This window comes from Penaeus monodon, chromosome 19 (assembly GCF_015228065.2).
Source record: "Penaeus monodon isolate SGIC_2016 chromosome 19, NSTDA_Pmon_1, whole genome shotgun sequence".
NCBI lineage: Eukaryota > Metazoa > Arthropoda > Malacostraca > Decapoda > Penaeidae > Penaeus > Penaeus monodon.
This window is the reverse complement of record NC_051404.1, coordinates 43,588,454-43,588,660: the sequence shown is the minus strand read 5'-3', so window position 1 is coordinate 43,588,660 and position 207 is coordinate 43,588,454.

Genomic DNA, 207 nt, shown 5'->3' with positions numbered 1-207 from the left:
GTATATCAAACGTTTTGCCTTGCATATCGCAGTAATTTCTGTTCGTTTTACAATTATTCTGAATATGTTTTTTGATGTATTTCTTCCTTTCATTATTCATACTCATATTCCCTTTGTAACGATTTCTTCGTAGATATTAGTTAATTCTCCTGAAATCTGTTTTACAGTTGCAGTTATATATTTTTCTTTGTTCATGAGTATCTCTCC